Genomic DNA, 15,587 nt, shown 5'->3' with positions numbered 1-15,587 from the left:
TTCTGAAGCCGAAAGAGCGACCATGCGAGAATATATCACCGAGAGTTTAGCCAAGGGACATTTTAGACCGTCCAAATCCCCAGTGGTGCAGGGTTTTTCTTTGTTAAGAAAAAGGACGGAACTCTTACACCATGTCTGGACTTCCGTGAGCTCAATCGTATTACTGTCCGTGATCATTACCCCCTACCTTTAATCCTGGATTTGTTTAATCAGATTGTCGGTGCCAAGGTGTTCTCTAAATTGGATTTGAGGGGGACATATAATCTGGTAAGGATGAAGAAAGGGGACGAATGGAAGACAGCTTTTAATACCCCTGAGGGTCATTTTGAGAATTTGGTCATGCCTTTTGGGATTACCAATGCTCCTGCGGTTTTTCAACATTTTGTTAATGACATCTTTCATCATCTGTTGGGGAGGTTTGTTGTGGTGTATCTGGATGATATACTAATATATTCTCCAGACATGGAGACTCACCAGAATCACGTGAGACAGGTGTTACAGATCCTAAGAGAGAATAAATTGTATGCTAAGATGGAGAAGTGTGTATTTGCTGTTCAGAAAGTACAATTCCTGGGTTACCTACTCTCATCTTAAGGTTTTTGCATGGATCCAGAAAACGTCTGTGCTGTGTTGGACTGGGATCAACCCAAAAATCTGAAAGAGCTTATGCGGTTTTTGGGGTTCATCAACTACTACCATAAATTTATTTTGAACAACTCGACTGTAGTTAAACCTTTAACGGACATGACTAGGAAAGGTTTGGATGTCTCAGTCTGGTCTGATGAGGCATTACAAGCCTTTTCAGTGGTGAAGGAGTGTTTTGCTTCTGCTCCTATATTGGTGCAACCGGGTGTGTCTTCTCGTAGGGTCCTTCACCTAGTAAATGGTGCCCATGTGCATTCTTCTCTAAGAAACTCTCGGCTTCAGAAAGAATTTATGGCGTGGGTAATAGAGAGTTGCTGGCTATTAAGTTGACTTTTGAGGAATGGCGTCATTGGTTGGAAGGAGCAATTCATCCTATTACTTTGCTTACTGATCACAAAAATCTGGCTTACCTGGAGTTGGCTAAACGACTGAACCCAAGGCAGGTCAGATGGTCGTTGTTTTTTACCAGATTTAATTTCATTGTCACCTATCGCCCTGGGGTTAAGAACGTCAAGGCTGATGCTTTGTCGCGTAGCTTTTCTGGGGGGAGTGATTTGGAAGATCCTGGTCCGATATTGTCTGAAGGGGTAGTAATATCCGCCCTATATCCCGACCACGAGGCAGAGGTGTTGGAGGTCGAGGGAGATGCACCGGATTCTTGCCCTCCGGGGAAGTTGTTTGTTCCTTCTGAATTACGTCACAAGGTGTTCGAGGAACATCACTGTGCGGTTCTCACAGGATACCCTGGGAGCAGATCAACTGTTGATCTCATCTCTCATAGATTCTGGTGGCCGGGGTTGAGTAAATGTGTTGAGGACTAAGTGTCAGCTTCAAGTACTTGTGCACTTGCTAAGGTGACACATACTCGACCTTCCGGATCTTTACTTCCATTGCCCATTCCGTCCAGACCTTGGACTCATTTATCCATGGATTTTATCACAGATTTGCCTAATTCTTCAGGAAAACATATGTTTAGTTTACCGGTAAACTGCTTTCCAGGAGTCCGGAATGACAGCACCCATGGAGGATGTCCTTATTGGCTTCTGTAGGGACAGGAAGAGAGACAGTTTAAAGGGCCCCTCCCCACCCCCTTTCTCCAGTGTTTATAACTTACTACACCGGATAGGCTGCCACATCTTTATTTTGAGAACAATGTTAATTCACACTGTATACAGTAGCAGTATAAATATACAAACCAAAAAGTGTACTGGAAGGAACAAAAATGGGGGGGTAGTATTGGGTGCTGTCATTCCGGACTCCTGGAAAGCAGTTTACCGGTAAACTAAACATATGTTTCCAGGACGTCCTCCATGACAGCACCCATGGAGAACTAACAACTTAGAACGTAATATTAGGGGGGGACCACTGCTTGTAGGACCTTACGGCCAAAAGCTAAGTCCTGATTGGCCATAGAGTCCAGTCTGTAGTGTCTGACAAAGGTAGTGGAGGAAGACCAGGTTGCTGCCTTGCAGATCTGATCGATGGAAGCTCCGGCTTTCTCCGCCCAGGTTGTAGACATGGCTCTGGTAGAATGAGCCCTCAACGTTATGGGGCAGGACATATTCTGCAGTCTATAACATTCCCTGATGGTCTCTTTGATCCAGCGGGCTAAAGAGGTCTTAGAGGCTTTGCATCCCTTGTTTCTACCACCGAATTGGATGAAGAGATTCGCTGACTTTCTTCAAGGTTTTGTCCGCTTGATGTAGGCGAGGACTGTTCTTCTTACATCTAGACAGTCGAACCGCTCCTCCTGTATGTTTTTGGGGGCGGTACAAAATGAAGGGAGAATTATCTCCTGTTCTTTGTGAAACACTGAGACAACCTTGGGAAAAAAGGAATGATCCAACTTAAGAACTATCCTATCGTCTAGGACCTTCAAAAAGGGTTCCCTAACTGACAGGGCCTGAATCTCGCCTATCCTACGAGCAGTAGTGATGGCTAATAAAAACACCGTCTTGAGGGATAGAAGTTTGTCGGAAATATCCTCAATAGGTTTGAAGAGAGAATCACATAAGCTGTTTAGAACTATATTAAGGTCCCACGTGGGAACCGTTTGTCTTAGGGTGGGACGCATCCTGGAGACTGCTCTGACAAATCTCTTGACCCACCTGTGTTCTGCTAATGGGAACTCAAGGCTGAGATCTGTACCTTGAGAGTGCTTGGTTTTAGACCTATATCAAACCCTTTCTGGAGGAAATCTAGTATGTTGCCTATGGATGGATTTCTGGACCCTGGATGATTTTGAACTAGCCAAGATGAGAATTTCTTCCATATTTTAAGATATATGGCCGAGGTCACGGGCTTACGGCCTTGTTGCAGCGTTGATATTACCTGATCGGAGAGACCCTTCTTCCTCAGGGTTTGCCTCTCAGGATCCAAGCAGTCAGTCTCAACTTGTAGAGATTGGGATGCTCCAGAGGCCCTTGCGTCAACAGATTTTGCCTGTCTGGAAGGGGGTACGGATCTTTGACCGACATCTCTTTCAAGATAGGGTACCAGGCTCTCTTGGGCCAGTCTGGTGCAATAAGGATCAGAGTAGTGGCACTGGTCCTCATCTTCTTTAGGACTGCCGGGATTAGGGGAAAAGGAGGAAAGGCGTAGGCCAGTTTCATGTCCCAACTCTGGGCTAAGGCGTCTACTGCCACTGGGTTTTCACTGGGGTTTAGAGAGTAGAAACAGTCCAGCTGAGAATTTTCCCTGGACGCGAAGAGGTCTATCTCTGGTTGACCCCATAGCTGGCAGATCTGTCTGAAAACCTGTTTGTTCAGATTCCATTCTCCTGCGTCAATCCTGTGACGGCTTAGGAAGTCGGCTCTCAAGTTTTGAGACCCCTTTAAATGGGTCGCTGAAATAGACAGAACTTCCCTTTCTTCCCATTTGAAGATCTGATCTGCTAGATCCTGAAGGAGCGGGCATCTGGTACCGCCCTGTCTTTTTAGATAACATACCGTAGTTATGTTGTCGGATAGGATCCTGACGTGTTGATCTTTGAGGAGATGTTTGGCTGCTCTTAGAGTCTTCAGCACTGCCTTCAGTTCTCGGTAATTTGAGGATTTTATTTTGTCCTGAAGCACCCAGGAACCCTGGAAGAGATGCTGGTCCACATGCCCCCCCCCCCCAGCCATTCAGACTTGCGTCCGTGGTAACGGTTATGGCTGGAGTCATATTCCATGGAACTCCTTTCTTCAAGTTCCTTGGTTCTATCCACCAGGACAGGGATTTTACCACTCTGTCTGATATTTTCATCCTGGAGTTCAGGGAGCGGTGGTCTCTGTTCCAGGCTGTCAAAACTGCCTCCTGGAGGGTCCTGGAGTGGAATTGGGCCCAAGGTATAATTGAGATACAGGAGGTCATCAGTCCCAGGATCTGCATGGCTTCTCTGATTGAGTGGGTTCTCTTCTTTTTGAACAACTCCATCTTTTGTCTTAAATTGATCTGTTTCCTCTCTGGAAGAAAGGAGTGTTGTATCCTTGTATCCAGGAGAGTGCCCAGGAATTCTTTCCTCGTGTCTGGTACCAGGTCCGATTTTGGGTAGTTCACGATCCATCCCAAGTCTTTGAATAGAGCTAAGGTCTGATGTATGTCACCCTGCAATTTTTGAACTGAGTCTGCTATCAGTAAGAAGTCGTCCAGGTAGGGCACGATTGTAATTGAATTCTGGCGGAGGTAGGCCATCATTTCTGATACTACCTTCGTGAATAGACGGGGGGCAGATGAGATCCCGAACGGCAGGCACTGAAATTGGTAGTGAAAGATCTCCTCCTTGAACTTGACCGCAAACCTTAGATACTGTTGATGTTGAAGATGTATGGGGATGTGGTAGTACGCATCCTTGAGGTCCAGTGTGCAAAGATGAGCACCTGGAGGAATCAGAGGAGTAGAGGATCTTATTGATTCCATCTTGAACCTGTAGTACGTCACCCATCTGTTTAGGAATTTTAAATTGATGATTGTCTTCACCGACCCGTCTGGCTTTTTGACAAAGAATAGTCTTGAATAGTGACCTGTGAACTGCTGGGGAGGAGGAACCTGGGTGATAGCTTTCTTGTCTTCCAAGGAAGAGTCAACCCCCTAGACATGCGAGACCTCCCGATTCGAAGTGTCTCCAGCATGCTGATGCGCGTCACCATGACACTTCCGGCGACGCGTCCTGGCTTCCGGTCACATGGGCGCAGTCCGGGACGTAGGGGAGCGCAGGAGCCGCTGCCGAGCCCAGAGCTCCGAGGGGGGATAAGCGGCTACAGCGTCCCCGATTCCTGCGGCTGGCCTAAAAAGGGAATCGGGGACCTAACCAGGGGACCGCTTCCCAGAGTGGTGCTGGTTCAGGGGCTGTAGGAGTCTGAAGAGGAGAGGTAAGCACCCCCCGACCAGACCCGCCCCGTTCCCTACCTAATCTTGCTAGGAGAGAGCTGTCTACTCCTCCTATCCCAGTAGGGACAGGAAGAACACTGGAGAAAGGGGGTGGGGAGGGGCCCTTTAAACTGTCTCTCTTCCTGTCCCTACAGAAGCCAATAAGGACATCCTCCATGGGTGCTGTCATGGAGGACGTCCTGGAAAACTGTGATTCTGTTGGTTGTTGATCGCTTTAGTAAGATGGCACATTTTTAAGCATCGCCAGGTCTACCTAATGCTAAAACTCTTGCACAAGTGTTTGTCGATAACATTGTGAAACTACATGGTATTCCCTCTGATGTGGTGTCTGATAGGGGGACTCAGTTTGTTTCCAAATTCTGGAAGGCATTCTGTACTCGTCTGGGTGTACAATTGTCCTTCTCTTTGGCCTTTCATCCTCAGTCGAACGGACAGACTGAACGCACTAATCAGAATCTGGAGACTTACTTGAGATGTTTTGTCTCATAAAACCAGGAGAAGTGGTCTTCATTTTTGTCTTTGGCCAAGTTTGCTATAAATAACCAAAGACAGGAGTCCACTGATAAGTCGCATTTTTTTTTGGCATATGGGTTCCATCAGCAATTTGGCAAATTTTCTGGTACTGAGACTTCTGGTATACCTTAAGAGGAACAATTTTCCTCTTCTTTGTAATCTATTTGGCGGAATATTCAAAATAATCTAAAAAGATGGGCAACAAGTATAAATGTATGAATGGTCCGGACCTGAGAGTGGGTGATTCTGTGTGGCTGTCCACAAGAAACATTAAGTTGAAAGTACCTTCTTAGAAGTTGGGTCCAAGGTTTATTGGTCCATATAAGATCACTGCCATTATTAACCCGGTAGCCTTTCGTCTTGAACTTCCTGAGGCTTTGAAAATTCATAATGTGTTCCATAAGTCGTTGTTGAAGAGATATGTCGAACCTGTTGAACCGTCCACCTTGCCTCCCGCTCCTGTCATGGTGGACGGTAATTTGGAATTTCAGATCGCCAGAAAAGTGGACTCCCGAGTTTTCCATAGATCTCTCCAGTATCTCGTTCACTGGAAGGGTTACGGACCAGACCAGAGGATGAGGGTTCCAGCGGCCGATGTTAATGCTAGTCATCTGGTGAAAGCCTTTCACAGAGCTCATCCGGATAAAGTCGGTCCTGGGTGTCCAGAGGCCACCAGTAGAAGGGGGGAGGGGGGGTACTGTCACAGTCTCTCCCGAAGATCTAAGAGACTGGCTGTACGTGATGTGAACTGACAGCCTCTTTGGTTTTACTTGTTTCAGTGTTGTTGCTGGTAATGACCACACCTCTTGTCTTAGGTGTAGCTTAGTGGTCATTCCATCTATCCTATTTAGTCTGGCTTCACTCATCATGCTATACGGTTGATAGCTTCAGTCTGGTATTGGAAGTGCTGGTGGGAGGTCCTCTTCTGAGTTCCTGCTTGTCCATTTACAATTGAAAATAAGTGTTACCTTCCTTTTGTATTTTGTTGTTTCCCTTTTGTCTTTGGTTACTAGGCCTCAGGGAGATGCTTGTTTGTTCATCTGGGAAGGAACAGGTCGTCCCAAGCCCTGACACTATCCCTAGGGCTATTCAGGGTTTCCAGCATCCGAGGTTCCGGTGTATGAGCCACCCTACCATCAAGGTCCACTCATACATATAGAAGTATAGACTAGGATTAGAGTTTCTATAGGTGGTGACCGTTTCCCTTTTCCTAGCTTTGAGGCCTAGTTCCTTTCTCCCTTCCCTCCTGTTGTCGGTATGGTGTTCTCTCCCACATTGCTCCGTGACACCTATACAACTATGAGTGTTACAGTATAAATGTGCATCCTCTGGAGATTAATGATGATGAAGAAACTATTGTGTCAGAGGGACTGGGGCTGCCAAATCTAACGGGTTATAGCTAAGGCAATCTCATAGATGTAGACTCCATGAGTTCTCTATGACTATGTGCTAGACTGCTGTAGACTCCAAGAGTCCTCTATGGCTATGTGCTAGACAGCTGTAGACTCAAAGAGACCTCTATGACTATGCTAGACAGCTATAGACCCCAAGATTCCTCTATGACTGTGCTAGACAGCTGTAGACTCCAAGAGTCCTCTATGACTATGTGCTTGACAGCTGTAGACTCAAAGAGACCTCTATGGCTATATGCTAGACAGCTGTAGATTCCAAGATCCCTGCCGCTGTAGACTCCAAGTGCCCTGCCGCTGTAGACTCCAAGTGTCCTCTATGACTATGTGCTAGACAGTTGTACACTCAAAAAGTCCTCTATGGCTATGTGCTAGACAGCTATAGACTCCCAATGTACAGTGTTCATATAGTCTCGGAGAGCTCCGCCCCCTGATATCATATGACTAGATTTACAAGTCTTGATGCTCTCCAAAAGATGAACAATATAAAATATGTTTTTTGATACCTTTTAACGGCTAACTAAAATACATGATGTTAGGTGGACAGAACTACAATGAGGAGCCACAAGGAAGACATTAAAGTGAGGGGCCACAACAAGGACATAACTAGAGTGAGGTGCCGCAAGGATGACATAACGACAGTGAGGGGCCACAAGGAGAATATAACTACAGTGAGGAGCCACAAGGAGAACATGACTACAGAGAGGGGCCACAAGGAGGACAAAACTACAGTGACGGGCCACAAAGAGAACATGACTACAGTGAGGGGCCACAAGGTGGACAGAACTGCAGTGAGGAGCCACAACGAGGACATAACTAGAGGGAGGGGCCACAGGGAGGATATAACTACAGTGAGGGGCCACAAGGAGGACATAACTATAGTGAGGGGCCACAAGAAGGACATAACTAGAGTGAAGGGCCACAAGGAGGATATAACTACAGTGAAGGGCCACAATGAGGAAATAACTAGAGTGAGGGGGCACAATGAGGATATAACTACAGTCAGGGGCCACAAGGAGGACATATATAATGTGAGGGACCACAAGGAGGACAAAACTAGAATGAGGGACCATAAGGAGGACATAACTACAGTGAGGGGCCACAAGGAGGACATAACTACAGTGAGGGGCCACAAGGAGGACATAACTACAGTGAGGGGCCACAAGGAGGATATAACTACAGTGAGGGGCCACAAGGAGGACGAGTAAAGTGAGGGGCCACAAGGAGGATATAATTACAGTGAGGGGCCACAAGGAGAACATAACTACAGTGAGGGGCCACAAGGAGAACATAACTACAGTGAGGGGCCACAAGGAGAACATAACTATAGTGAGGGGCCACAAGGAGGATATAACTACAGTGAGGGGCCACAAGGAGGACATATATAATGTGAGGGACCACAAGGAGGACAAAACTAGAGTTAGGGGCCATAAGGAGGACATAACTACAGTGAGGGGCCACAAGGAGGACATAACTACAGTGAGGGGCCACAAGGAGGACATAACTACAGTGAGGGGCCACAAGGAGGACATAACTACAGTGAGGGGCCACAAGGAGGACATAACTACAGTGAGGGGCCACAAGGAGGATATATCTACAGTGAGGGGCCACAAGGAGGACGAGTAAAGTGAGGGGCCACAAGGAGGATATAATTACAGTGAGGGGCCACAAGGAGAACATAACTACAGTGAGGGGCCACAAGGAGAACATAACTACAGTGAGGGGCCACAAGGAGAACATAACTACAGTGAAGGGCCACAAGGAGGATATAACTACAGTGAGGGGCCACAAGGAGGACATATATAATGTGAGGGACCACAAGGAGGACAAAACTAGAGTTAGGGGCCATAAGGAGGACATAACTACAGTGAGAGGCCACAAGGAGGACATGGCTACAGTGAGGGGCCACAAGGAGGACATAACTACAGTGAGGGGCCACAAGGAGGATATAACTAAAGTGAGCGGCCACAAAGAGGACATAATAGCAGTAAGGGGCCACAAGGAGGACATAACTACAGTGAAGGGCCACAAGGAGGACATAACTACAGTGAGGGGCCACAAGGAGGAGATAACTACAGTGAGGGGCCACAAGGAGGACATAACTACAGTGAGGGGCCACAAAGATAAAAAATGTCAGTTAAATATATCATATAGGAGACACACACAGTGATATTTGAGAAGTGAAATGAAGTTTATTGGATTTACAGAAAGTGTGCTATAATTGTTTAAACAACATTAGGCAGGTGCATACATTTGGGCACCACAAGCAAGAAATGATATCAATATTTAGTAGATCCTCCTTTTGCAGAAATTACAGCCTCTAATCGCTTCCTGTAGGTTCCAATGAGAGTCTGGATTCTGGTTGAAGGTATTTTGGACCAGTCCTCTTTACAAAACATCTTTAGTTCATTCCGGTTTGATGGCTTCCGAGCATGGACAGCTCTCTTTAAGTCACACCACAGATTTCCAATTATATTCAGGTCTGGGGACTGAGATGGCCATTCCAGAACGTTGTACTTGTTCCTTAGTGGATTTTGAGCAGTGTTTAGGGTCGTTGTCTTGTTGAAAGATCCAGCCCCGGCGCAGCTTCAGCTTTGTCACTGATTCCTGGACATTGGTCTCCAGAATCTGCTGATACTGAGTGGAATCCATGCATCCCTCAACTTTGACAAGATTCCCAGTCCCTGCACTGGCCACACAGCCCCACAGCATGATGGAACCACCACCATATTTTACTGTAGGTAGCAGGAGTTTTTCTTGGAATGCTGTGTTCTTTTTCCTCCATGCATAACGCCCCTTGTTATGGCCAAATAACTCAATTTTAGTTTCATCAGTCCACAGCACCTTATTCCAAAATGAAGCTGGCTTGTCCAAATGTGCTTTAGCCCACCTCAAGCGGCACTTTTTGTGCTGTGGGCGGAGAAAAGGCTTCCTCTGCATCACTCTCGCATACAGCATCTCCTTGTGTAAAGTGCGCCGAATGGTTGAACGATGCACAGTGACTCCATCTGCAGCAAGATGATGTTGTAGGTCTTTGGTGCTGGTCTGTGGGTTGACTCTGACTGTTCTCACCATTCATCACTTCTGTCTATCCGAGATTTTTCTTGGTCTGCCACTTCGAGCCGTAACTTGAACTGAGCCTGTGGTCTTCCATGTCCTCAATATGTTCCTAACTGTGGAAACAGAAGCTGAAATCTCTGAGACAGCTTTCTGTATCCTTCCCCTAAACCATGATGGTGAACAATCTGTCTTCAGGTCATTTGAGAGTTGTTTTGAGACCCCCATGTTGCTACTCTTCAGAGAAAATTAAAAGAGGAGGGAAACTTACAATTGACCCCCCTAAATACTCTTTCTCATAATTGGATTCACCTGTGTATGTAGGTCAGGGGTCACTGAGCTTACCAAGCCAATTTGAGTTCCAATAATTAGTTCTAAAGGTTTTGGAATCAATAGAATGACAACAGTGCCCAAATTTATGCACCTGCCTAATTCTGTTTAAACAATTATAGCACACTTTCTGTAAATCCAATAAACTTCATTTCACTTCTCAAATATCGCTGTGTGTGTCTCCTATATGATATATTTAACTGACATTTTTTATCGTAACAACAGACGATTTATACAGGAAAATCATGACGATTAACAAGGTTGCCCAAACTTTCGCATCCCACTGTAACTACAGTGAGTGGCCACAAGGAGGACATAACTACAGTGAGGGGCCACAATGAGGAAATAACTACAGTGAGGGGCCACAATATGGGTATTAGTACTGTGTGGTAGCACTTAGGGGAAATGCCCTAGATCAGCGGTCCCCAACCGCCGGGCCGCGGCCCAGGACCGGGCCGTGGAGGATTGTTAGCCGGGCCGCGGCGATCAGGGCAGTCTTTAACTCTGTACTAATGAAGCACTTCCATTAGTACAGAAGGACCAGGGAGCGGTGAAGGATCTGTACTCACCACTTCCTGGTCCTCGGCTCGGCTATCGGCTGTGCATGTCTGCGCACAGCGTGAGGTCTCTCTGTGACCTCACACTGTGCGCCGCTATACACAGCCGACAGCAGAATGAAGGGGATCGCGATGGTGACCAGGAGCAGGAGAGGTAAGTGTTTTTTTTTAATTTTATTTTTATTTGCACTGGGGGCTGTTGGCTGAGCTGGGGGACATGGGGCTGACGGCTGACATGAGGGGCTAATGGGGGGGGGGGGCTTATGGCTGACATGATGGGTTAATGGGGGCTTATGGCTGATATGAGGGGCTAATGGCTGACATGAGGGGCTAATGGGGGGCTTATGGCTGACATGATGGGTTAATGGGGGCTTATGGCTGACATGAGGGGCTAATGGGGGGGGCTTATGGCTGACATGATGGGTTAATGGGGGCTTATGGCTGACATGAGGGGCTAATGGCTGACATGAGGGGCTAATGGGGGGCTTATGGCTGACATGATGGGTTAATGGGGGCTTATGGCTGACATGAGGGGCTAATGGGGGGGGCTTATGGCTGACATGATGGGTTAATGGGGGCTTATGGCTGACATGAGGGGCTTATGGCTGACATGAGGGGCTAATGGGGGGCTTATGGCTAACATGAGGGGCTAATGGGGGCTTATGGCTGATATGAGGGGCTAATGGGGGCTTATGGCTGACATGAAGGGCTAATGGGGGGCTTATGGCTGACACGAGGGGCTTATGGCTGACATAAGGGGCTAATGGGGGGCTTATGGCTGATATGAAGGGCTAATGGCTGACATGAGGGGCTAATGGGGGGCTTATGGCTGACATGAGGGGCTAATCGGGGGCTTATGGCTGACATGAGGGGCTAATGGGGGGCTTATGGCTGACATGAGAGGCTAATGGGTGGCTTATGGCTGACATAAGGGGCTAATGGGGGCTTATGGCTGATATGAAGGGCTAATGGGGGGCTTATGGCTGACATGAGGGGCTAATGGGGGCTTATAGCTGACATGAAGGGCTAATGGGGGGCTTATGGCTGACATAAGGGGCTAATGGGGGCTTATGGCTGATATGAAGGGCTAATGGGGGGCTTATGGCTGACATGAGGGGCTAATGGGGGCTTATAGCTGACATGAAGGGCTAATGGGGGGCTTATGGCTGACACGAGGGGCTTATGGCTGACATGAGGGGCTAATGGGGGGCTTATGGCTGATATGAAGGGCTAATGGGGGGCTTATGGCTGACATGAGGGGCTAATGGGGGGCTTATGGCTGACATAAGGGGCTAATGGGGGCATATGGCTGATATGAAGGGCTAATGGGGGGCTTATGGCTGACATGAGAGGCTAATGGGGGGCTTATGGCTGACATAAGGGGCTAATGGGGGCTTATGGCTGACATGAGGGGGGGTTTATGGCTGACATTAGGGGGGTTTATGGCTGACATTGGGGGCTGATAGATGGCTAAAGGTTTGGGGGTTGATCTGAGGCATTGGGGGTCTGATCTGAGGTCTGATTGCTGGTCTGACCTGAGGTGTAATGAAAAATATTTTTTTCTTATTGTTCTCCTCTAAAACTAGGTGCATCTTATAGGGCGAAAAATACGGTACAGTGCAGCAGAGACCAGTGCAGCAGAGACCATAGTCCGTTTATATAGTCATTATATAGTGTTATATATTTTAATATGCACCTTGTGTTTTGTTATGCGCGTGAATCAGTCGCCCCGCGCCCACACCTAAGCCCCGCCCCAGAACCCCCGCCCCCCCCCCCCCCCCCCCCCCCCCCGGTCCCTGGGAAAATTGTCTTGCATGAAACCGGTCCTTGGTGCAAAGCAAAAAAGGTTGGGGACCACTGCCCCAGATGATCCTGTTATACATGGGGATGGCTCGGTCTTCCAGGCCAGCACAGCGCCCCCTGCTGGGGATTTCACAGGGGCAGTCACCATCCCTTCCTTATGTGATTGTGCTTTTTTCACCACAGGGATCTTGTTCTGGATCCAGTGACGTCACACTGACGGCAGCGACACCCGGATGAGGTCGGACCAGTTGGTTCTTTCCTTTATTGCAGGAGGTATTGGTTCCGCTGTGCACCCGGTGATAGGTTGTATTAGGTAAGTGGGACTGGGGGAGGAGAGGTCTGCACTGGGCGGAGTTAGGAGAGTGGGACTGGGGGAGTAGAGGTCTGCACTGGGCGGAGTTAGGGGAGTGGGACTGGGGGAGGAGAGGTCTGCACTGGGCGGAGTTAGGGGAGTGGGACTGGGGGAGGAGAGGTCTGCACTGGGCGGAGTTAGGGGAGTGGGACTGGGGGAGGAGAGGTCTGCACTGGGCGGAGTTAGGGGAGTGGGACTGGGGGAGGAGAGGTCTGCACTGGGCGGAGTTAGGGGAGTGGGACTGGGGGAGGAGAGGTCTGCACTGGGCGGAGTTAGGGGAGTGGGACTGGGGGAGGAGAGGTCTGCACTGGGCGGAGTTAGGGGAGTGGGACTGGGGGAGGAGAGGTCTGCACTGGGCGGAGTTAGGGGGGTGGGACTGGGGGAGGAGAGGTCTGCACTGGGCGGAGTTAGGGGAGTGGGACTGGGGGAGGAGAGGTCTGCACTGGGCGGAGTTAGGGGAGGGGGACTGGGGGAGGAGAGGTCTGCACTGGGCGGAGTTAGGGGAGTGGGACTGGGGGAGGAGAGGTCTGCACTGGGCGGAGTTAGGGGAGTGGGACTGGGGGAGGAGAGGTCTGCACTGGGCGGAGTTAGGGGAGTGGGACTGGGGGAGGAGAGGTCTGCACTGGGCGGAGTTAGGGGAGTGGGACTGGGGGAGGAGAGGTCTGCACTGGGCGGAGTTAGGGGAGGGGGACTGGGGGAGGAGAGGTCTGCACTGGGCGGAGTTAGGGGAGTGGGACTGGGGGAGGAGAGGTCTGCACTGGGCGGAGTTAGGGGAGTGGAAGCCTCAGAGGTCGCACATTACACTATGTCCTAATATTCCTCTTCTGGAGACATCGAGACTTCTCACCACTGGCTGACACCGGACCAAACCGTTATCTCTACAAGATCTTCCCACTTCTCCTCCTCTCCACAGCTGAGCTCCACCCCCTGCACTGATCACATGACGGTGACATCACCTCAGTTCCTTCCCAATCACTTATCTGCTCCACAGCTGAGCTCCGCCCCCTGCACTGATCACATGATGGTGACATCACCCCAGGTCCTTCAGCTCTGGCAGTGCAGCAGATACTGGGCAGGTCCTGGTCGGTAGTCAGGGCTCTTGTTCTCTCTGGTATCAGCCATTCCTCCAGCCTGCAGGTAAGATGAGCTGTGAGGAGACAGTGTGGTGGAGAGCTCAGACATGTCACCTCTGGAGATTCTCCTCCATTACACACAAGGAATCCTTCTCCGCTCCTCAGTATAGTATGATGGGGGGAGTAGTAGTGGGGATAGTGGGGGTTGTCATCATTCTGTGCTGGATGAGAGAATCTGCTCCATTTGTATGAGGTTTTTACCGCCAGGAGCTTAGATACACACTGCACCACCAGGAGCTTAGATACACCCGGAGCTCAGGGTTTTCCCGTCAGTGCAGCTTTATGAGAGTCTGAGTTTTGCAGGATGAGTTGTACTTTTTCTCGGCCTCATTATCGGGGACATGGGACTCACTGATTAACCTTTATTCCTGTTTTTAGAGGCATCATGAAGAAAACCAGCAATACGAGCCTTCTCCTGAATGAGCCACCAAGGATGGACAGGAAGGAGATCAGCAGAAGAATATTAGACCTCACCTTGGAGATCATCTCCCTGCTGAGCGGAGAGGTAAACTTTTCTAGATTTCTCTCCTCTTTATTGTATTCTGTAACAAGTCAGACATCGGGAAGGAGAATCCATCATAGGAAGTGATAGGAAGAGTCCAGGGTCCTGGAGAACGGCCTCCAGACCTTCCAAGTGACGGAGAACCTGAAGATCAGACCCCAGTATGGTGAGTGATGTATCATTTGACCAGTGACCAATAGTCATGTTGTAGGAGCCATGAGAAGGTAAGTAGGCACGTTGTACCAGGAGGAAAGGGCCGGAGGAGAGCACATGGCCCCTGAAGGGTTTATTCCCTAAGTGTCTCTCTCCATCCACAGGAGTACACAATAGTGAAGAAGACATCGGGGGACTGTGTGACTCCCATCATCCATCTCCAGGAGTCAGGAGGGCGGAGCAGGACCCCTCTCCCCATCACAGAGCCTCCCCCTCACCCCCTGATACATGAGCAGAAGATCCTAGAACTCACCCACAAGATGATGGAGCTGCTGACTGGAGAGGTGACACTGCTGGGAATGCTGGGAAATTCTCCAGTAACAGCACTGGGGGGGTCTGGGTGATGACGGTGTCATTGTGTTGTCAGGTTCCTGTAAGGTGTCAGGATGTCACTGTCTATTTCTCCATGGAGGAGTGGGAGTATATAGAAGGACACAAGGATCTGTACAAGGAGGCCATGATGGAGGAGCACCAGCCTCTTATATCACAAGGTGAGAGCCGACATGTGCAGTGTATACACGTGTGTGCAGTGACATGTAATGGAGGAGCTCCAGCCTCTTATATCACAAGGTAAGAGCCGTCATGTGCAGTGTGTACACGTGTGTGCAGTGACATGTAATGGAGGAGCACCAGCCTCTTATATCACAAGGTAAGACCCGTCATGTGCAGTGTGTACACGTGTGTGCAGTGACATGTAATGGA

General features: G+C 49.0%; 1 protein-coding gene and 1 long non-coding RNA gene across 2 annotated transcripts in view; both read left to right on the top strand.

The window, feature by feature from the left end:
* The window catches only part of LOC120990673 (zinc finger protein 585A-like), a 1,368,789-nt gene that overhangs the window by 554,945 nt on the left and 798,257 nt on the right, over positions 1-15,587 (top strand). The gene's annotated exons all lie outside the window — the stretch shown is intronic.
* Positions 14,114-15,040, top strand: LOC120991248. The gene is made up of 3 exons (XR_005776579.1): positions 14,114-14,174; positions 14,551-14,675; positions 14,990-15,040. It is a non-coding gene; the product is annotated as an uncharacterized LOC120991248 (long non-coding RNA).

This window comes from Bufo bufo, chromosome 2, assembly GCF_905171765.1.
Source record: "Bufo bufo chromosome 2, aBufBuf1.1, whole genome shotgun sequence".
Taxonomy (NCBI): Eukaryota; Metazoa; Chordata; class Amphibia; order Anura; family Bufonidae; genus Bufo; species Bufo bufo.
The sequence above is the reverse complement of the archived record's forward strand: the minus strand, read 5'-3'. Positions and strand labels throughout refer to the sequence as shown.